Raw genomic sequence first — 23,320 nt, 5'->3', positions numbered from 1 at the left:
GGCTCAAGTCAACCAGGCTACATGGGATAGAGATTCTCCATTGTTGGGTCCCAGGCCCCATGCTGTCTCTAAGTTGTCAGACAACAACCACAAGTGCATCCTGTTTTCTAGTCCTGGCTTATAACCATGGCCTTGCCTCACTGGCATCAATGACAACACCTACCCTTACACCTAGGGTTTTTCGACTGTGCTGTAAGTCTGTACATAAGCCTGCTCCCTCCTTGCAATAAAGGTGCAAACACATTCTCTTAGCACAAACGGTCGGACATCTTGCCTTTCATTTAAATCTCCAGGCTTTCTCCAGATACATTAGACTTGCTCACGGTGTGCGCGCCATACTCCAACCCTTTAAGCTTCCTAAAAGTTGTGTATTGAGGACATAGCTGCCAGAGGAGGACAGGAAGAGTGACTAAATACCCTGATGTGGTGTCCTTCAATGAGTCTCTCTTAGGTGTCCACTTTAGTACCAGCTTCTCACACATAGAAAGCAACAGTGTACAAGGGATACGATGGAGCAGACTTTGGACTCAACTTTGCCGCAAGTCAGCACTATGATCCTAGATTGTATGTGTCTTGGTTAATACATGTCTATGTCTTGTTCCTATGTGTCTTTATTAATAAGATGGAAATGATAAGTGTAGGAGGAAAACAATGCTGCCATTAACCATGTGACTTACTAGAGGTGCATACAGATGAGGTAATAAAAGAGTGGTTTACCACACCGCTAACCACACCCACTTTAGGCATGACTAAAGATGTATACGGACGGAAGTAAAGACATATAGGTACGTAGGCGGTGAACTACGTCACTAGCCAGGCCCACTTTTGGGCATGGCTAAGGGGCGTTACGGGGGAAGGCATAAAACATTGAACAACGGAAGTCTTGGTCTCTTTTTCCGGCTTTCGGCTTCCAGTTTGGTGGCGGAAAACTACTCAGCTCATCTGGGTTACTTGTTTGGTATCTTGTGAGTAATTTCTACAATAAATACTTAGTTCTACTTTCAGTAAGTGTGCCGTTTATCATTACAGCATCAGATAAGGGCTTCGAAAAACCATTTCATAGAATCAGAGCAATACAATGCACAGCATACTCTCTGTGAGCCACCTGCCACGATGAGGATTAGTAATATAGAATGTGTGTTGTCCCTTCATTTCCAATACTTTTAGTAAGGCTATTTTCAATAAAAGTAAGGAAACTTTGAATATACAGGTAGTGTTTTATGTGTACCACATGGTCACTCATATTCTTTGTTTCATTGCTACTTTTGTCATATTCAAGAAAATCACCTTATACTAATGAATTGAGACATCAAGTTACAAGGCAAAACTACCTTTTAGTTTATTGTTTGAAAGTAAAACAGATAACACTGACTCCTTGCTTTAAAACTTTTATATTTTACTTCATGGCATGTGTAACCACAGTGAAATCTTTCATACATTATTCTTTCTTGAAAGATACACATGTCTTGTGCAAGTACTGAACAATATTCCATTACCAGTATGAACATTTACCAATTCTTAATGATACAATAACATGGAAAATCCTTGGTGTGTTCTTTGTTAATTAACTTTTACACACATCTAATTAATTTCTAGATCATATCAATGAATTCCTTATTAAACATTTCAAGTAGATCCAAAGAATGAGAAATCACGAGGAAAAGAAATCGTGATTCCTGAAAAATGCATTTCTACATATGAGACTTTCAAGAAACTTTCAATATGATATGCTTTTATTTTTATTACAATATGCTTTTGTTTAAAAAAATGTAAAGGCCATTTCTGTTGGGCTTCATAAAAACCGTGTCCTAGATGTTTTACATTGTGCAAGACTTGGAGCCTGTGTTCAATTACAGCAACTTGTTAACCAAAATTTTTGTAATTATGGGAAGCAAGGTACACCTGTAGCCCTAGGTTATCTCTGATTGACAAGAGTGCTAACACATACAGGTGCGCATCAGATACCAGATGAGAGGGAGTGAGACCTGAGTGCTCAAATTAAGACCATTTTCCATGAGAGGGGAAACAATGACTAGTTACACTAAGGTCAGAAGCTATATAACTTTTCTCTGTGGTTTTCTGCTTTCTCCAGCTGAAATCAGATAGGGACAAAATGCTAAAGAACTGGAACACTGAACAAATGCCTTTTCTATGAAAGTATTACATGGTTGTTAGGAGAATTAAACATGAATAAAAGACTTCAGGAATTTTGACCTGTATTAGTGCCTTCAAATTTTGAGGAAAAAAAGAGAGAAAATCTGATATTGGTATATAACTGACCGTGAGTAAGACATGTTAGCTAATTCTTCATAAGCAGGAAAACATCTTAACTATATTAAGCAAAATTTAATAATAACCCATGGTTAATGAATACAGAATCAAACTGTAGCTTGTTTTTTTCTTTCAACTTTATTAACTCTTGTTCTGATATAGTGGATGCTTTATTTTGAATACATGTATATATCCAATTGGCAAGGTCCTTGGAATTTAAAAGTATATTAATTTTAGGATTAGAAAGAAGCCCTTGATTAACCACACCTGGAAGAATTCCAAGGTTTTCCACATATATCCTACATGGGAACCTTGTTCTTGAAAATAATTTCCAGCTTTTTGTCTTTGCAGGCCCCAAACTTTGAAGAACTGGCACAAATTACAGGCAGTGTCAGTTTGTAGTGAATAGATTCTGTTAGCCTATTCCTGCCAGATATGGAATAAAATTGAGATTCCTGATTTCTGACATAGAAGGAGGAGCAGATATGCCTACATTAATTACAAATCAGGGTTTCCTGTCCCTAGGTAAGTGCTTCTAATGGGACCTCTTAATCCAAGCTTTAAAAATTGTATGACATAACACTCTATGTCCACCATCTAAAAAAACATTTGACCTTAAGCTTTACATTGCTTTAAGATCTCTGAAAATGCGATGGACAAGTCAGGCGGTAGTGGCACACGCCTTTAATCCCAGCACTCAGGAGGCAGAGGCAGGCGGATCTCTGTGAGTTCGAGGCCAGGCTGGACCGACAGCCTCCAAAACAATACAGAGAAACCCTGTCTTGTAAAAACCAAAAAAAAAAAAAAGAAAAGAAAAGAAAATGCGATGGACAGAATAGAAAGAAAATTAATTTCAATAGCTTTGAGCTGTTGGTGGGCACTTGAAATCACATTTGAAGTAAATATTCATTGACTTTGAGAAAATTTTTCCCAAGAGATCCCATGGAAAGGTAAAGACTCCCTGATGGAGTAGAAGAAATATGCAAAAAAAACATGATTTCAACAAATAAGAGCTGATTTGTATATATGTGGGAGGCAGGGGGATGCATCCATTGGAAATCTTAATGGTGCTTAATAGGGAGCAGAAGAGGGATAAGGATGGAGGAGGGTGAGATGAAAGCACAGTTGGCATGGTACTTATTGCCTTCTGGCTCCTAGAAATGACCATGAAGCTCTCTGGTTACAGTGATGAAGCCACGCACCTAAATGTTCATAGAAGACACTGACAGTCTTGGACATGTGGTATCAGGGAGGTGCTAACTCTGTTCCTCCATGGACCCTAGCTTACCATCTCAGAGCTGGTGCTGTGGGAGTATGTGGAGTCAGCACCATCAGCAACCACACAGGAGTTCTGGCTGTGAACACTGTTAGCCAAACCAGTCATAGAGTAGACAAATGGGCATGAGCTTAAAGAGAAATAATGATGTTACTATGTTAACTGCAGCTGGCATACAGGTTCAGCGAGAAATAACCCTTAGGAACTTCTAAAAATAATTTGAGTGTAATGTTACAAGGTTTTACAGTTAAAATTAACAGCCAGGAAGTCACAAGCTGTTGGGACAACTGACTGATGTTCTACTAAATGGTCACCTTGTCAAACTACCTTCCAAATATTTATATCCATAGACTTGTACAGCTTCCAACCTTGGTCAGAAAAGCTTGGGTAGTAGGTAACCCAGAGACATATTGCTGTTCAAAGTGGTGAGACTAAGCAACTGTGAGTGGTTGCCTATAGATGACATATATATCAACCACCACAGTCATGCCCTGAGGCTCAGGGAACATCACGGAATGAGAATTGCAATGTAAGAGTTGGAGGGTGGGGAAGAGTGTTGTGAAATGCTGCCCTCTGGATAGGCTGAATGTGGTTACTGGTAGGCTTCTATGCCCCTGTGGATGTTCTCACACCCATTTGCATATAAGCATCATTAACTGGACTCACTGGAATAAAACAAAATAATTTTAAAGTTATGTGGTTTTTATCAACAGGCCAGGGATTAGAAGAAATGTGGCTGGTTTTTTTCAGTCATAAAGAAGACAATAACATACAAATTGTACATACAACAGACACAAAAAGGAAGACAGTGAGGACACTTACCTCAAGGAACCACCACGATGAATAACATAACAGAAGATCAGGATACAGTCTTAAAGATAATTATTTGACCTTAGGGATAAGCTGGTTTGTCTCATTGACTAAATACAATTTAATTTTTTATTAAATTTCAAATGTATTTGTTTATACTGTTTGTGTGCCATGATGCATATGTGGGTGTGAGAAGATTGTCACTGCTCCAGAGGCAGTAGGACCTATAAGAATGAAACTGACAAATGAGGCTGTCTGAAGTTTCATGTAACTTTATTTAAAGCATCGGACAATTTATACTTTGAAGGTTAAGAAAAAGGTCATACAAGCAAAGTTCGCATGAGTTCAGGTTGTAAGAATTCTGAATAGCAAGAGCAAGTGGCCATAGAAAACCTCAAGTAAACCCATTTCTTTCTGCTATACCTGGGAGGAGCATGAGTATACATTTCAAGAATGATCCCATGTTTTGAAGAAACTGAGGTCACAAGATTCTTGTCCTATTTTCTTGGAGAGTTCTCACAAGCAGTAGGAATTCCACTCACACAATTCTATTTGTGGACCTTGTTTGAACAGAAGACAATATGTAGGATTCAGTTTTCTCCTTCCACTATGTGGGTACTAGGAATCAAACTCAGGCTTGGAATCAGGATCTATAACTCAGAGCTATCTCACTAGCCCTCATTAACCAATTAAGTATCTCTATCTTCTGTAAACATTTTGTATATTTTTAATATTAAAATTAAAAACAGGCTTTCCAGGTGGCAAAAAGTATAAACTAGTTTCACTCTCTTGTTTAAAATGCTAAAAAAGTTATGATGGCCCTTTGGAATAGAAATATAAATACATGAAAACATATCCATTTTGCTTTAAAGATATTCCTCCATCTAAGCTCTCATAATTCAGATACAAAGAACTTGAGAAGTAAACTATACAGCATGCTGAGATTTGTGTTAATTATAAGCCCTCATCCGAGTTTCTTATAACTTGATTGTCTAGTGAAAGTTTGGGAATAGGAATATTTGTCGTCTAGGAAGTATTAATATATTCTATAAGCAATAGGAACAACTGACCTTAACGTCAGGCATTGAGACCAGGTTACTTGTCCAACTCCATGAACTCTACTTGACTCTTGTCTTTTGCAATAATTTGGTGAACTCTGTCACTGTTGTGAGTTTGGTCATCATCAAGAGACCCTTGGGCAGTGTAGGAGGAAGCCTGTATGCCACCATTAACCATGTGACTTACTAGAGGTGCATACAGATGAGGTAAGAGCAGTTTACCACACTGCTAACCACACCCACTTTAGGCATGACTAAAGACGGACGGACGTAAAGACGTATACATATGTAGGCGGTGAACTACGTCACTAGCCAGGCCCACTTTTGGGCATGGCTAGGGGGCGTTATGGGGGAAGGTATAAAAGACAGCACACAGGAAGTCTTGGTCTCTTTTCCCGGAGGTCGGCTTCCGGTTCGGCAGCGGAAAACTACTTGGCTCATCTGGGTTACTTGTTTGGTATCTTGTGAGTAATTTCTACAATAAATACTTAGTTTTACTTTCAGTAAGTGTGTCTTATCGTTACAGCATCATTTGGAGCCACAGGGCAGCTACCCCTGCATTTGTCTGTTGTATAAAATATGAGGGACTTCAGGAAGGCTAGCCAGTTCATGACAGTAGCTGCAAGAAGTCTTGATCATTTTTTCTTCAAGATATGCAGCACAGAGAAACATCTCCTGGTTAGGTGGTTAAAATCAAACGGGCCATCTGTATGAGATGAAAAGAATAGTTAGTGCACAGGCAGATTTTTGCCTCAAGTTCACATACCCCATAACATGACTCTACCACTCCTCCTGGGACATGACATGTATATTAAGAATGCATTAAATACAGTTTATTTTTGTGTGTCAAGTCCTGTTTTTGGAATGCAGTAAGAACACAGAAAGTGCCTTTGGCAGAGGACTAGCATAGTTACCCCCAGCTTTCAAGAAATCTGTAACTTAGTTTCAGAAGCAGAAGTTCATGCCCATGAAAGTTCACAATGTTTACTACACCACCAACACAAAAGAAGCCTTGGGCAGCTTTTAATTCAGTGGCTATAGAGAAGATCAAGTAACGTGGTTATCCGAGAAACTACCATAGAGAATGGGAGAATATAAGCTGGGCCTTTAAAAGTGTGCAACATCTGAATTGCAAAAGCTATTTGTAGCATGTGGGTCCATGAGAGAATGAGGAACAAAACAGAAAGACTAGGGTACAAAGGCCAAGTTCATATGGCACAGCAATGTGATGTAAGGTGAGCTGGAGAGATTGTTAGATCCTGCCTGCTTACGAGTCTTTTGGGTGAGAGCTGAGCTGGAGGAAGAAGTGGCATTATAAAAGTGGAGGGTGATGTGGGCAGATTCATCCCATGATATCAACACTCCAGTTCTTACTTTTAGATCTTCCCCCAACAAACACAAGAATCAGAATTAGTCTACCATGTCTCTGTTGTTAGTCTAATATGTATCTTTACCCCAAATCCCATCCTTCTCTCCCAGAATTTAACAGTATACTCTGGAATTACCAGTGAAGAAAATCCCTTTAGTTATTAGTATTCAGGCATCTGTACTGGCCTGTCCTTGGGGTTCTGACAGGGTACACCCTCATCTGCAGCCACTAAGAGCACCACCTGTGCACATTCACTGTGTTCCCTTTTAAAAGGGCCCTACCCATATCCCATCTTCCTCTTCTCCTCCTCCTCCTCCTCCTCCTCCTCCTCCTTCTCTCTCTCTCTCTCTCTCTCTCTCTCTCTCTCTCTCTCTCTCTCTCCTTTTTTGCCAGTCTCTCTATCTCTCCTTCTCTCTCCCCTTCTCTCTTATCTTCTGGCATTCCTGTCCCCAGAGGCCCATCTCCCTTTCCCCTACCCCCTTTTCCCATTTACTTTCCCCCAATAAAAAGCCCTCCACCCAAGCTTTGTCACATGGCATCTTTCTCTCAAGCACTGCTTTTTATAATTACAACAAATACCCTTCCCTGATTCATATAAGATGATCCCTCCTTTGTAAAAGCTGCACCTGCTGTATCATCCTCCACCTTTCCTGTTTAGAATTGAATGTTGGGAAGGGCAGCTGGTATTGCACAAAGGTTTCCCAAGATCATCACTCTCAAACATTTGACTCTCTAGTTAAATCAAAATAGGTAATACACACATACAGAGGGGGTATCTTGGTTCTAAAGCTTATATCATTAACCAATTAAACATAGCCCCAGTATATTTGTCATTTCTGCCATCAATTCACCTGACCATGTCTACCATCAGTCACTGAAAATACTGTCTCTGCTTTCTCTTTTATCCTAATTCCTGTTGTTATCCAGGTTTAATTCAGTACCCTCTAACTTTCCTGCCACAAATGTCTTAGTGTTCCTGATGTTTTTGTTCTAAGCATGGCCCCTATAGCCCAGCAGGTGAGTTATATCTCTCAAGCCTGGAAGTAGCCATTTTCCAGGCATGCTATAAATACTAGTCCATCCTGGCCTCCTTTCAATTCCTGAACTATCACATTTTTATTTCCAGATCAGTGCTTTACAGATACTGGACTCTCTTCCTAGAACACCAAGACTCCCATCTTCAAAGGATCCTACCTACTTCTTTTCACAACACTAATTCTAATTCCTTCACCAATTCTTAATTCAAATGAACTTCTCATAGGCAAATGTTGCCACACTAAACACACCCCAACTCACCAGGAACAGAGTTAACCAAAGATTTTCAAATGGGGACAATGTTGTGCTCCATGGAATAATTGGTAATATCTATAAACACTTCTGTTTATCGACACTGACAAGAGTTACTGGTATGTAATGGATGGTCATAGGCAAGGGATGCTGCTTAATATCATACAATGGAAAAGGGAGAGTTCCTCCAAAAATAATTATCTTATACTGGATATCAGTGCTGAAGTTCAGAAATCCAACATAGAATCAGGGTAGCACCCTGTATTTTTTTGTTGTAACATTCATTACATTTGTATTGCCTAATGTCTGTCTTTCATGACTATCTCTATTGCCATTAAACCATGAGTAAATAACAACTAAAACATGGCCATGGCCAATGATCACTTATGGGGAGAAAGAGAATAAAAATCAGAGAGAAAAGATTCTATAATGAGAAAGTTTAAAATGTAAGCAGAAATAGTGAGAGTTAGAGAAAATAAATATTTAAAGAAGGAATCAAAAGAAGATATGAATAATTAAATACAAGTAATGAAAAGGAAGTTTCAGATCAGAAATCCTAAAGCAGTCTAAAATGGAACAAATAGAATATTTTAATTTTAGCTGTATTATTGATTTTTCATGTGAAAAAATCAAGAAAACTTAAGCTCAATGACAAATTCAGAGCAAAATATTAAGTTACAATAATAAGAGCAATTGAAATATAATTCATTTTTTCCAACAATGTAAGAGAAAATAAGTGCTGCAATACAGTACAAAATATAGACCTGAGATTGCTGAGAGTCATGGCACAAATAAAAATATAGTATGATTGGTCTTCATAATTGATGGATTTTAACTACTTACCATACAGTTTTATTCAGAGTTATTTTGTTATTAATATTTTTAATTTTGTGCATTATTAAAATAGAGAAATTTCCTGGAATTAAATACTAATGAGACTATCCAAATGATTCTTAGGAAACATCAAGTAATAGTGCAAACATTTTCAGTAGTGATTTTGTAGAGGTCCCTGATCATCTGTTGTGATGACCTTTTTAATACATGCCTGTGCCCAACTGGGAAATCATAACTGCAAAGCTGTTTAAATATACAGCAATGATTGTCAGCTCACTGAGGGGTAACTGGTAGGAAAACTGTCAAACCATGTGCATGCTCTCTGCACCATTCCCCAGACCTCCTGAACCGTGGACTCATAGAACCAGAGGCACAGCTGCTTTTGGGGTCAGAACACGATCAGTAGATTCTGTTGGGAGATGAAAGGAATGTAGGAGTTGAGGAGAAGAGTGTTAATGCCATGTGGACATAGCAGTACAGAGAATTCTCTTTCCATAAGTCTATATAATTCTAAGCAGCTTTCATCTTAATACTTAACGATCCTTTTAATATCATCTTGATGTCATTTCTCTAATTTGTCTCTAGATGCTTTTTATTTATTTTAGAAGCACTCTTATTTGCATATCCACTCCCATTCCCTCACCCTCCAATCATCCCATACTTCCCACCAACCCCCAACCCACCCCCACCAATCCCCAGGGATAGTGAGGCCCTCCATGGGGGATCATCAAAGTTCATCACATCATTTGGGGGAGGACCCAGGCCCTCCTTCCCATATCTTGGAGTCGTCCATAGGGAATGGACTCCCAAAGTTCATTTGTGCTTTAGGGATAAACACTAGCTCTACTGTTAGAGGTCCCATAAACTGCTTTGGCCTCCTAAGTGGCATCCACATTCAGAGGGCGTGGTTCTCTCCAATGCTACTTCCCCAGCTTTAGAACTAGGTTCTCCATGCTCTCATTAGGTCAACTGTTTCTGTGGGCTTCTCCAGCACTGTCTTTGTTCCTTTGCTCATCTCTCCTTCCTCTCTACAACTGGATTCCGGGAGTATGGCTCAGTGTTTAGCTGTGGGTTCCTGTTTCTGCTTCACTCAACTACTGGGTGAAGGCTCTAGGAATGGTAACTAAGGTAGTCATCAATCTCATTATAGGGGAAGGGCATGAAAGTCAGCCTCTCCACCACTGTCTAGATTCTTAGGTGGGGATCATCCGTAGATCCTTATCATGGAAATATTAAGCTAGACAAAATAAGGATGCCCTATGACATTTTATTGAGGGAGAAGTCACTTACATGAGAAGCCAAGAAAGTCGAGAACCAAAGGTCTGCATGCTGCTCTCTGAGAGGCACCAGAACCCAAAGAGAACACTGTGTCTCCTCTCTCCCCCCCTTACGTTCCACATTTGGATATGGTCAGCGCTATGGGTACTTAAGCTCTCTCTCCCTACAGATCCCCTAACATTTCCCTTGTACCAGACCTCTCTGCAAACATGTACTGGCTCCTTCTATCAAGGCATATCCTTTCTTACCCTCCTCTATTACTCCCATCGTAGTCCTCCTCTCTCAGACCTCCTCACCCCTCCCCTTCTCCCCTATCCCTTTCTCACCTCGCTCCTCTTGATTCCCCCTATGCTCCCAATTTGCTCAGGGGTTATTATCCCCCCTTTTTCAGGGGACCATGCATTCTTCTCTTGGGGTCCTTCTTATTTCCTAGCTCTTCTAGTGGTGTGGATGGTAGGCTGGTAGTCCTTTGCTCTATGTCTAAAATCCACATATGAGTGAGGACATACCATGTTTGCCTTTTTTGTAACTGGGTTACCTCACTCAGGATGGTTTCTTCTAGCTCCATTCATTTGCCTGCAAATTTCAAGATTCCATAGTTTTTTTCCTGCTGAGTAGTACTCCATTATGTAAATATACCACATTTACTCCGTCTGTTCTTCAGTTGAGGGGCATGTAGGTTGCTTCTAGCTTCTGGCTATTACAAAAAATGCTGCTTTGAACACGGTTGAACAGATGTCCTTGTATGAATGTGCATCTTTTGGGTATATGCCTAAGAGTGAGATTGCTGGATCTTGTGGTAGACTGATTCCCATTTTCCTGAGGAACTGCCATACTGATTTCCAAAGTGACTGTATGAGTTGGTACTCCCACCAGCAGTGGAAGAGAGTTGCCCTTTCTCCACATCCTCTACAGCATTGGTGTTTTTTATTTTATCTGTTCTGACAAGAGTTACATAGTATCTAAGAGCTATTTTGATTTGCATTTCCCTGATGGCTAAGGATGTTGAGTACTTTCTTATGTGTCTCTCAGCCATTTTAGATTCCTCTATTGAGAATTCTCTATTTTGTTCTGTACCCCAATTTTTAATTGGATTATTTGGTGTTTTGGTGACTAGCTTTTTCAGTTATTTGCATATTTTGGAAATAAGCCCCTGTCAGATGTGGGGTTGTTGAAAATCTTTTCCTATTCTGTGGGCTGCTGTTTTGTTTTGATGACTGTGTCCTTTGCCTTACAAAAGCTTCTCAGTTTCAGGAGGCTCCACTCAGTGTCTGTGACACAGGTTTTATGTTCAGGAAGTAGTCTCCTGTACCAATTTGTTCAAGGGTACCTCCCACTTTCTCTTCTAAGAGGTTCAGTGTGGCTAGATTTATGTTGAAGTCTTTGGTCCATTTGGATTTAAGTTTTGTGCATGGCAATAGATATTGATCTATCTGTAATCTTCTACATGCCAGCATCCAGTTATGCCAGCACCATTTGTTAAAGATGCTTTCTTTTTTACACTGTATAACTTTAGCTTCTTTGTCAAAGAACAGGTGTTCACACATGTATGAGTTAATATCGGGGTTTCAATTCCATTCCATTGGTCTACCTGTCTACTTTTGTGCCAATACCAAGCTGTTTTCAAGACTATGCTCTATAATAGAGCTTAAAGTCAGAGATGGTGATGCCTCCAGAAGTTCCTTTATTGTGCAGGGTTGTTTTGGCTATCCTGGGTTGTTTGTTTTTCCATGTAAAGTTGAGTATTGTTCTATTAAGTTCTGTGAAGAATTGTGTTCAGCTTTAGATGGGGGATTGCATTGAATCTGTAGATTGCTTTTGGCAAGACTGTCATTTTTACTATGTTGGTCCTACCTGTCCAAGAACATGGGAGATCTTGTGATTTTTCTGGTATGTTTCATTTCTTTATTTGGTATTTTTATCTTTCTTTCTTAAAGATTCAAAGTTCTTACTGTACAGTCTTTCACTTGTTTGGTTAGCATTACCCCCAAGATATTTTATGTTGTTTGTGATTGTAAAGGGCAATGTTTCTCTGATTTCTTTCTCAGCATGTGTATCATCTATATATAGTAGGGATCCTGATATTTTGAGTTATTTTTGTATCCTGCCACTTTGCTGAAGGTGTTTATCAGCTGTAGTAGTTCCTTGGTAGAGTATTTCAGGTCACTGATGTAAACTATCATATCATCTGAAAATAGTGAAAGTTTGACTTCTTCCATTCCAATTTGTATCCCCTTGATCTCCTTTTATTGTCTTATTGCTCTAGCTAGAACTTCAAGTATAATATTGAAGAGATATGGAGAGAGTGGAAAGCCTTGTCTTGTTGCTGATTTTAGAGACATCATGTTGAGTTTCTCTCCATTTAGTTTGATGTTGGTTGTTAGTTTGTTGTATATTGCTTTTATCATGTTTAAGTGAGTTTCTGTTATTCCTGATCTCTCCAAGACCTTTATCATAAATGGGTGTTGGATTTTGTCAAAGACTTTTTCAGCATCTAGTGAGATAATCATGTGGTTTTTCTTTTTCAGTTTATTTATATGGTGGATTACATTGATGGATTTTCATATGTTGAACCATGCCTGCATCGCTGAGATGAAGCCTTCTTGATCATGGTGGACAATTTTTGTGATGTGTTCTTGGATTTGATTTACCAGTATTTTGTTGAGTATTATTGCAACAATGTTCATGAGGGATATTGGTCTGTAGTTCTCTTTCTTAGTTGTGTCTTTGTGGTGCTTGGGTACAAAAGTAATTGTAGCCTTGTAAAAAGAGTTTGCAAATGTACCTTTTGCTTGTGGTATTGGCTCTTCTTTGAATTTCTGGTAGAATTCTGCACTGAAGCGATCTGCCTCTGGGCTTTTTTTTTTTTTTTTGGTTGGGAGACTTTTGATGGCTGCTTCTATTTCATTAGGGGTTATAGGTCTATTTAAATTGCTTATCTGCTCTTGATTTAATTTTGGTAAGTGATATCTATCCAGAAAATTGTCTATTTCCTTTATATTTTTGAATTTTGTGCAGTAGAGGTTTTCAAAGTATGACCTGATGATTCTCTGGATTTCCTCAGTGTCTGTTGCTATGTCACCTTTTTCATTTCTGATTTTGTTAATTAGCATGCTCTCTCCCTCTCTCTGACCTTTTGGTTAGTTTGGATAAAGGCTTGTCTATCTTGTTGGTTTTCTCAAAGAACGAACTCTTTGTTTAATTTTTGTAATGTTTTGCTAGTTTCTACTTTATTGATTTCAGTCCTCAAGATCCTAATGACAATGACTAAAGAATATTGTTGATAAGTATTTATCTCAGTGTACACTTTTCTAAAAGCTGGTTTTGAGGATATGTGCTCTCAGAAAGGAATTAAATCCTTAGGTAGAATCATTATTAAAATGAAATTCTAGATCAAACTGTACTGCAACAGAAAACAAGTAGGAAGGGCTACTCGACATTATGCAGCACAGATATATCAATGTTTGCGAAGGGCCATTAATAGCAACTTTTGTCATTGATCAGAGCATCTGAACATTACAGTAAGCCTTGAAAATAACCTAAAAACATTTCTTGCCCTTGACTAAGGTGGGTTTGTGATAAAGATTCTGCCCTTAAATGAACTAAAATTAAAGTACTCCATTTAATAATCTGAGTTTTGGCTGGCATGTTGCTGACATTTAAAAAGAATGTAACTGTTAAATATCATGTGCAATTTCTCAAATCACCAATTTGAGAGATGGTTTGCATCATGTCCTGAGCTGGACAATTTTGAAAAAACAAAGCATTCTTTCTTCATAACTAGAGCAGCTAATAAAATTCTAGGCCAGTAGAGATGATTGTCTCTCATTGGTTAAATACAAGACTTTTTTGTTGTTGAAAAATTAAGAGAAATGACTGGGAGTGGGTGAGTTTGGGACATGTGGAGGTGGTGGGGGTGTAGAGAATTTTTTTCCACCAGTTTGTGTTGTTCTAAGCAGATATTTTCTTATTGAATTCAGATGCTATTTTTCTAATTTGCCTCTGGATTTTTAATGACATTTACTCTAAATACGACATTTAATAGCACTGTGAAAATAAAAAAAATTGAACAGAAGGGAAGTATTTAGTAAGGAAAAGTTGGGTTTAAATTCATTTTCCCAGTCCCTTCCTTTGCTTTTCCCTTTTGTGTTTTGCCATTGACAATAATTCCAGTGTCTTAATAGTGAAAGCCTTGGGAATGAGTCAAAATATAAATTATCTATATTTATTTGTATAATTGCTGTCTGAAAGACAGCATCCCATTTGGAATTCATTATTAATTGAGATTAGATCTAAACCTCTGCAGTTTAAACAGACTTATGAGGGGTATCCTGGCTTCCAAAATCAGCTTGGCAAATTTACGATACTATTGTTTGAAAGTAGAGAAATAATTTATGGAAACATTCTAGTCTAACCTCTGAGTTAGATTTACATAGGCTTGTGTCCTGAATCCTCATTAGTGGGCAACAAAAACACTGAGCCTCAAAAATTAGGCGTTATGGTACTCAAATTTTCTGTGTTAAGGACAAACTAAGACTTTCTGTCTGGGTCCACTGTTTATCTACATTATGATAGTTGCCCTATGCCAGGTTATCTTTGAGGATACTAATCTGCGACCCCCGGGAAGGGACCCCCGACCCGCGGGGGTGAGGTGATGAGGGTCGCTACTAATTTAGTGGGCCTTCACGAGCAGATCCGATCTGGAAATTGAACTTCAAGAGGTTAGTGGAAACAGGCTCAAGACAACGTTCGCTGATCAAGAGCCTTTATTTTTTGGGGTGCGCTGGAACTTATAGAGGAAGGACCTCAGGGGGTGGTACAAGCATGTCAATCAAGTCTCAATTCAAATATACACCAAATACGGTAAAGACAAAGCTGTAATTTTCCATCAGTCATTAGTTGCATTCCACAAATGCTTGTCAGCGTAAGTCAGGTGCAGGAATTAGGGAGGGGTAGGGAGTGTACAGAGAACACTATAATCTTTTGTTTAACAAAGACAATTACTCTGTAAGGGTACTTCCCCCTGGCTAGGCGGGTGGGCTGCCCTGTGTAAATTTAACTTTTATGGTTAGCCTTTTCCTTTGTCTCAAGGGCATGTGTGCTCGCAGTCACGTAGGCAGAAGGCCAAGAAACGGTTGACAGACTCCATTTTGTTCAAGGTTCTAGCAGTCCCCAACACTAATCCCAACCCACAGCTCTTTCACTACAAACTATATCATCCACTTTTTTCTCTAGTAAAATCCCTGAGTTTGAATACACTGGCCAGTACTTCCATCACAGAATTGTTCCCCCACTCTACAATTGCACTGGTATCCATGAACTGCTTTAGACTATGACCTATATGTTCATTGTATTTTTCACATATTCCCGGCATAACAGAAAGGCTCATTTTTGTGAAGGAAAGGAAAGGATGAAGAAAAGGGAGAAGAAGAAATGAAAACATGGAGAAGGGGAAGATGAAAGAAAAGATAACATTCTAAAAGAAATACAGTCTTAAATAATTATTTATTAAAATGAATTTAGAAGTAATATTAAAGTGAAACATGTGTCAAACCTCCAAACCCTAATAAACATTCATATTTTAAAAATCAGTTAAAACAAAGGAAAATTCCTTAAGGTAAAAATGTTTTCTTATACTGATGGAACAAAAACTTTCATACTCAGAAAGCTTTCTTGGTGTTCCTTAACTTACCCCACATTCAGGATCCTGCAAGAAATGTTCGGGACATGTGAGACTCATATGTGCTCCTCAGTCATACTTGTTTGCAACAACTGAGACAATAAGAACATAAGTATGCATTGCAAAGTTAAATTTCATATCAGTGGAACTACTTGAGAAATTCTAAGCATAAAATCTTTATGTTGTCTGACTTTATCATGTTCAATTTCCCTGTATTTCCTATTAATCCTTCCTGGCCAGCCTCAGAGAAAGAGCCCTCCCTCTTCTACCATAAAGATAAGGTTTCCTCATTTCTTTAATTCCCAACTTTTCATCTCCACAGACTATTTTTCCTACATTTAAACCTGAAAATGCAAGCCGGGCAGTAGTGACTCACGCCTTTAATCCTAGCACTTGGGAGGCAGAGGCAGGTGGATCTCTGTGAGTTCGAGGCCAGGCTGGACCGACAACCTCCAAAACAATACAGAGAAACCCTGTCTCGTTAAAAAAAAACCTGCAAATGTATGTAAGGTTGATAATATTGTCTCTTGTTTTATACTAAATATTTTAATTAACATGCTATAAAATGTTAAATAATTTGACTAGATTCCATTACTTTTAGAGTCTGCATATTAAAGGTGAGCTGCCCTTCTTAGTGTCTTCATTTTGAGTCATTCTGGATTAACCTAAAAACAAAACTACGATTGCTTTTCCTTTCAACTGATATCATTATTCCTCCACTCTGTCTATTTTTACCCTGAACACCTTAGTTGGGACTTTCATTACTTATTGATTTAATGGCACCAATGTCTCTCTCTTCAATGTCCCATTTTCCTGTCTATCTCCCAGACAACCCTGGATACAATCATCAATTTTTCTAAAAAGAGAGATGTACCATGTTTACCCCATTTTCATCATTAAATTATCCATTCCTGTTTCTAAGCTAACATTACTCCAACTTAATTTCATTTATAATTTTAAGGTACAAAATTTTAAATAAAAGGGACTGTCTTAAAGCAATTGATTTTTTTAAAACCTTTCAAAAGAAGCTTATAGATAAATTGAAGAAACCTCAACAAAGCATTGGCAGGGGTAGTGAGTTTTGTGCCTGACTGCAAAGATAATGTGCTCCAGGGCTTGTATTTGGCCTTGGACTACTCCACGTGTTGGTCAGTGATTATGATGAAGACAAAGGCATGCTTATAAACTCTTTAGAAGATGGACATTTTGGAGATCTGCATCAACAAGACAGGAATTGAAAACATTCTCTCTGAGCTTGAAGATATGACATGAAGTTTTATGAGACTGAAGTAAACAATACTTCGTATAAAAATAAAATGGTTGTGCAAGATCGGAAAAGAAAGAACAGCAGCTCTTGAAGTGATATAAATGATTTTAGTTGACCTTGGGCTTAACATGGTTCTATAATATACCTAGATAACTGAAGCTGAGGCTGATCCAATAAAAATTACACAGACGACACAAAACTAATTCAGTGATCTCTAAATTAAGAGATGATTACTAGCCTTGCTTTCCTATAATGAAAGAGGAAAATTGAAAGTTCCAGACCTATCAACAAGGGGAAAATACCAGTCTCCTGAAGAAGTCATTCACATTACCTCTATCCTAGTTTTTGGGTTTGCTAGCATGCACGGCATTTTGCTTGCATGAATAAATGAACAGGGCCTGGGTATGCAGCTTAGTTGGAACAGTGCTTATCCTAAATGCACAAATCTCTGGGCTCAATACCTACCCAGAACTGCATAAAAAGTCAACATAATAGCACACACTTCCAACATCATTCTTGAACAAGACAAGTTCCAGGCCAGTCTGAATACACAAGACCCTCAAAAATAAATAGGGGACCCGAATTCCACCTGTTCATCCTCTCTCAGATCTCCTGACCTGGGGTCTGCAGCCAGGGTGACTGCCCCCACCCCTGACAAACAAGCAACCAGGAGCCCAGCCAGTCCTGGGCAATGTCAGCGCAGGCATCCAGACTGACACGAGTTCTTGCCAGCCACACAAAGTTCAAAGCAATGGAGACTTCAGTAAAAACAGCTTCTTCACCCCGAACAGTGCCGTGGACATTGCAACCGGGACCAGTTCCTGTTTGAGCAATAGCGACCACTCCAAAGATCCAGGCTTTGGGCAGGTGGGTGAGCTCCAGCTGGAGGACCTGGGGGTTGAAGATTTGCAGTTCGAGGACCCGGCTGAAGAGATTGGGACATGTGAGGAGGTGAGCCCCTCTCTGGGAAACTGGGTCTCTTCTCAGGGGCAACTTACCCTCAGTTAAAGTGTGCTGTTTGTGGGAAAGCATTGGCCAAAGATTTCCATGTGGTCCGAGGCCACATCCTTGACCATCTGAACTTGAAGGGCCAGGCCTGCAGCATCTGTGACCAGCGCCACCTCAACCTGGGTAGCCCCACGTAGCACACGCTCCCTCATCTGGGCATCTCGGTTTTCTCCTGCTCGGCCTGTGCCAGAAGCTTTGTGGACTGGCACCTTCTGGAGAAGCACATGGCTGTGCACCAAATGCTGGAGGACGCCCGGTTCCGCTGCCACTTAAGCAGCCAGAGCTTCAGGTCCGAGGCCGCCTACCGCTACCATGTGAGCCAGCACAAATGCAGCAGTGGCCTCGACACGCGGCCTGCCCTGGGGCTGCAACACCTAGCCCTCCATAAGTGGAAGCTGCCCGCGGAGGAGTTTCTGAGTGAGGAGCCGGCTCTGCAGGATCATCCTGGGAACCGCAAGTACAGCTGCAAGGTCTGTGGCAAAAGGTTTGCCCACACAAGTGAGCTCAACTCCCACCGGCGGATCCACACAGGTGAGAAACCTTACCAGTGCAAGGTGTGTCACAATTTCTTCCGAGGTCGCTCGATCATCAAGTGCCACCTCAAGACACATTCGGGGGCACTCACGTACCGCTGTACAGTCTGGCCACCACAGTTCCACCCTTAGCCTCATGAGCAAACATGTCGGTGTGCGCAAAGGCAGCCTTCCCCCCTGACTTCACCATCCAGCAGACCTTAGTGTAAGATTATCCATTCCAAAGAGACCGAAAAGAACCCGGACAGCTGACGGGGTCTCCGCAGAGGGAGCTCCATGTGGCAGCCAGGATAGTGACTTTCTAAAGGCTGTCGGTCCTTCCCCAGCTGATGCTACAGTTTTGCCTTGCTAGGAATTCTATTCTGTGTTGTGTTGAAAGAAGAAATAGCACATAAGCTATTACCGTTTTTGAGAGGCAACAGTCCTGTTACATTTACCTCTATACCTTCTCTTGCCCACGCAGGGCTGCATTCTTGATTCTTTTGAGGCTGGTTTTTAGGATCTAGTCAAGTGGCCCTTCAACTAGGTCCCCTTTGTCAGCTTCTCTAGTTTTAGTTTACTAATAGTTTTTATGCTGCTAAGAATCCGACCAATAGCCTCACCGGATGGAAGAAAAGGAGAGAGGTTTTCACTGTGGGTGTGTCTGACCTCTGGCGGGTCAGCTTATGAGAAGGTTTGGGAAAAGCGGTCGTTCAGAAGGGACTGGCACCAGGGCAGTTCATCTGGGGTTCCCACTCCCGCCTCCCGCCTCAGCAGGGACAAGGTGTCAGGAGCCGAGGGCAGCTCGGATCTCCTGACTGGAGAGTGAAAATCTCTTGGCAGTTAGATCCAAACTGAGGACCAAGCGTTCTGTTCAGGTTGGAAAGCTTTGGGTGTCCCGTGGTGCCGCCCGATGGGAGCTTGGATGGATGAAGAACTTAACTCCTCTTCTTCCTCATTTCCAAAGAAACATGATTTTTAAAGAGTATGTCCCTGAATGTCAAGCCTTCTGTCACAAGCAGAGAGGACAGAGAGCCTCTTCGATGTAGTCATCTGCCACCTGGCCGCAGCCTTAACCGGGCGTGGTCTCCTGGGCAGGAAGAGATCCCTCTGACAGCAGCAGTCTTGCTTAATTCACATCGAGTCTGCCACTCGGGATGGTTCGACCTGCAGCGTAGGTGAGAAGACCCTGTGAGGTGGTGGAACCCGAGTGACTGGTGGTATAGCAGGGTGTGACTCTCCCACTCGGGCCTCTTGTTTACTTGGTGGCAAAGTCTGGGAGCTATAATTGCATCGCCTGCAGGTGGCGCACTTGGGTGGCAGCTGGCTTACTCCTTCCAAATGTGGCTGTTTGACTCCTTTCTTAGTCTTTGAAGGGGCCTTGCCCAAATACCGCTGGAGGAGAGGACCCTTGATCTTGCATACTTAGAAGATGGCACTTCAGTAGCTCATACTACCTCACCCTGCTCAGGTGAGCTCTGAGAGTCCCTAGTTTTGGGCTCAGCCAGCCAGCTGTCGCTGCCCTCTGTGGGACTCAGCAGCACCCAGGGCTGTTCCATAAGCAAGTAGTTTTAATTAACTCACAACGTCTTTTTAGACATTAGTATTTTTTTGTTTTGTTTTGTATACATATTACCCAGTTTCTCTTTTCAATAAATGAATTTAGGAAAATTAGTTTCTCTCAAGCAAGTAACTGTATCCACCAGATGGGTGTGCTGTGGATTTGGAGAACAGGGGTGTAACTGTGAGAGAGTATTCCAGGCCTTTTAAACAGCACATTTTCATTTCTCCAGGTGTTTTTCTAGCAGAACAAATCTAGATCAAGTCACATGAAGAAGGTTTTTGCACAGTTTTTCTTCTTCCAGCTTAGGGAGCCTCCTGTCCACATATGTTAAGACACAGAGGAAAACACAAGCTGTATCCTTGATGGGCCAGCTGCCTCTTTCCCCATCCCTGGACTGAGAAAGCCTGTGAGTTAATGCTCAGGGCACTCTGGTGGGCTCAAATGTTAAGACTGAGACAGTGGCCAGTCAAAGCCTGCCTTTTGCTATCTAAACTTGTGACATTTTTATCAGGAACTCATTGCTGTGACTTCCCATTTTCTTACACTGGGCATGTGTAACAAGCTGTAATTATGTATCTGCTCAGCTTTCCAAGACTGCTGGAGAGGAGTGAGTGTGGATGGCTGATTTGAGAGGGGTGGTACTTACTGGAGCTCAGCCAGGTTGCTGGTGAGGAGTGAGTGTGGATTTGAGAGGGGTGGTACTTACTGGAGCTCAGCCAGGTTGCTGGTGAGGAGTGAGTGTGGATGGCTGATTTGAGAGGGGTGGTACTTACTGGAGCTCAGCCAGGTTGCTGAGAGTGTTTTGAGAAACCTTTTCCTTAGCATATGGCGTCGTAGATGCTGGTTAGTCTGTCTACTTAACCTGAAACTGTGAAGTTTTCCCTTTTTGCCATAAACCAAAAAGTAGATCTTTGAAGTTTTGCCCTTTAAACACTAAGAAACCATACCCTCTGATCCCTCGAGGTTAGGTGATCGGGAGGTCCATTTGGTCCCAGTCAGACATGTAGCACGTGGAGTCAGAGGCTCATGAGGCTCATTGTCCAGGCCACGCTTCTGTGGGTTGCCCCACACTCATACCTGTCTCCCCTTCTGTGTGAAGCTGTGTTTGCTTCCCCCGGAGCTAGTTCGTCCTTCTCTTGAATTGATTTACTTGAACCTTTACATGGTAGTGAGGATGCTCAAGGCTTCCTGGTGGAAGGTGATAACTGTGTTTTTGCATTTTCAGTTTTTAACTTAACACCTATTTGATTTCACTTTCTTCTCACTTTTGGGTTCCTGTTTAGCACTAGCCCCTGCTGTAATGCTTTAGAGTTCTCTTTGACCCTTGAATGCTCCATCTTTGCCTGCCCCCCTTTTGGTCTGTACTCAGGACCAGCTGCACAGTTTTCAGAACTCTCTTGTCCAGCAATCATTAGGGATATCTAAAGCCAAGCTAGGACAGTCCTAGCTTGTCTGCTAAGGGAAATTGTGATGATGGTGTGACATGCTGGCACACACAGCAAGGACTGCTGATGGCCAGAGGACAGGATGTGTCCTTGCATGCCGGTGACCCCTGATGGCTTAGCGATGCCACACACTGACTAGCAGCTCTACTGAGTGAACCCCAGTATTTGGTTCTGAGTCTTAAGACTCTGTGGAGTCCCGCAGTTCACGTTAGTTGGGAAGAAAAGAGGTGGTATTAGTGGGGGTCAGGTAAGCCTAAGGAATTAGGAAAGAATTAAATTTTACTTTATGGTGACGTATCCACAGCCCCTTGTCTACAGGGCAAGCCTGTATCTTTCAGTACTTTTTTACACCCTAGACTATTCAACTTTGAAAGTTAATATAAATCCCTTTATGGATGGACACTGAAACTGTTGGCATGGGAGGGGCCCTATGAATTAGTCTCTGCCTATCCAGGAGTACCCACACCCTCTCCCCTAAATCATTCACCAAGTGAGTCAGAAAGTGTACAACATTCATTTCACTGTGATTATCATAATCAGAACCAAAATGACGTTCGTAATGATGTTTTGACACCTTCACAATGTCTGTCCCCACCCTCCCCCACCTGGAGTAGCTCAAGTCTCTTATGAAGCAGAGAAGCTGCTGCTGTCTAATCCTTCCATTAAATTAAGAAGTGCAGACCTCCTAATATTTAAGTGTTTACTGTCTGCTGTAAAGTTTTGTATATTTTGTAAACCATTTTCCCCAAACAGTAGACATCTAAAATCATACATGTGACTCTTTTATATCCCATTGGTCAGCACAAAGTGTGGTTTTTATTTAGAATAAAAAAGAAAAAAGTTTGATAAAAAAATAAAAATAGTTTTCAACACCTGAGCACCCAGCTTCAGGTGAGCTTGGGTCCTCCTGGGGACCCAATCCCAACCCATCACCCCTCTCCCTCTATCTTCTGAGGCCTGCTCCTGGCATCAAGTGGACCTGCCCAGAGATGAAGGCAGTGAGGCCTGCCAGGCCCTACTCTTGATGTTCCCCATACCCATGTGCCTGGCTTCAGGGAAACCAGTGGAGACAGAGAGACAACACCTGCACCCACTCAAAGAAGGAATGGGAAGACGACAGTATAAGAACACACTCAGCAACAGAAAGACCAACATGACTCCACCAGAAACTAGAGACTCCACACCAGCAAGACCTGAAAAGCACAACATAGATGAAGCAGAAGAGACAGACCTTAAAAATTATTTTATGAAGATGATAGAGACCCTCAAAGAGGAAACAAGGAAATCCTTTAAAGAAATAGAAGAAAAAAACAAACCAAAAAATGAAGAAATAAACAAATCACTTAAAGAATCTAAAGAGAGTCAAGAAAAAACAAAGAAGTGAAGGAAACAACCGGAGCAGTCCAAGCCTTGAAAACTGAAATAGAAACAATAAAGAAAAACACAGAATGAGGGGATGCTGGAAATAGAGAAGCTGAGTAAACAATCAGGAACTACAGATGTAAGTATAACCAATAGAATACAAGAGATGGAAGAGAGAATCTCGGGTATTGAAGACTCTTTAGAGGATATACAGTCATTGACTAAAGAAAATCCCAAGTCCAACAAATCCCTAATACAAAATATTCAGGAAATATGGGACACGGTGAAGAGGTCAAACC

The 23,320-nt window shown here is 40.9% G+C and overlaps 1 pseudogene; it reads left to right on the top strand.

Annotated features, from left to right (window-relative positions):
- The first annotated feature begins 509 nt into the window (after positions 1–509).
- LOC121141843 lies at positions 510–18,923 on the top strand (annotated as a pseudogene).
- The last annotated feature ends 4,397 nt before the right edge of the window (positions 18,924–23,320 follow it).

The sequence above is a fragment of the Mesocricetus auratus genome, unplaced genomic scaffold, assembly GCF_017639785.1.
Source record: "Mesocricetus auratus isolate SY011 unplaced genomic scaffold, BCM_Maur_2.0 Super-Scaffold_100008, whole genome shotgun sequence".
NCBI lineage: Eukaryota > Metazoa > Chordata > Mammalia > Rodentia > Cricetidae > Mesocricetus > Mesocricetus auratus.
Note: the sequence above shows the minus strand (reverse complement) of the source record. Positions and strands in the feature narration are given on the sequence as shown.